Source organism: Phoca vitulina, unplaced genomic scaffold (assembly GCF_004348235.1).
Source record: "Phoca vitulina isolate PV1807 unplaced genomic scaffold, GSC_HSeal_1.0 scaffold402, whole genome shotgun sequence".
NCBI classification, from domain to species: Eukaryota; Metazoa; Chordata; class Mammalia; order Carnivora; family Phocidae; genus Phoca; species Phoca vitulina.
In genome coordinates, this window is record NW_022590089.1 from 26,051 (window position 1) to 26,680 (window position 630).

Genomic DNA, 630 nt, shown 5'->3' on the forward strand with positions numbered 1-630 from the left:
ACATTCATGGAAAGTACACTGGAACAATCCCTAAGATAGGCCATACATTAGCCAATAAATAAGCCTCAATAAATTTAAAAGAATTGCAATCATATGAAGTATGTTTCCTAACCACAATGGAATGTAATTAGAAACAAAACAAATTCTCCTTTCATGCTCTTGGCTATCTTGGTGACTGCTCTTCATTGGGGCCATCCTGCACCTAAGGAGGAGGATGGTGGCCTCAAAGAAGACAAAAAAGTCACTGGAGTCAATCAACTCTAGGCTCCAACTCATTATGAAAAATAGAAAGTACATGCTGGGGTATAAGCAGACTCTGAAAATGATCACACATGACAGAGCAAAACTGCTCATCCTCGCCAACAATACCCCAGCCTTGAGAAAATTTGAAATAGAATACTATGCCATGGCTTAAACTGGTGTCCATCACTACAGTGGCCATAATATTGAACTGGGCACAGCATGTGGTAAATACTACAGAATATGCATACTGGCTATCATTGATCCACTTGATTCTGATATCATTAGAACCAGGCCAGTGAAAAGTAAATCACATGAAATTCCTCCTTAATAAAACTGGTCAGAGCTTATAGAAAGAAAGAAAGAAAGAAAGAAAGAAAGAAAGAAAGA

The 630-nt window shown here is 38.1% G+C and overlaps 1 pseudogene; it reads left to right on the forward strand.

Annotated features, from left to right (window-relative positions):
* The first annotated feature begins 214 nt into the window (after positions 1–214).
* On the forward strand, positions 215–571 carry LOC116629222 (annotated as a pseudogene).
* Positions 572–630: the final 59 nt, after the last annotated feature.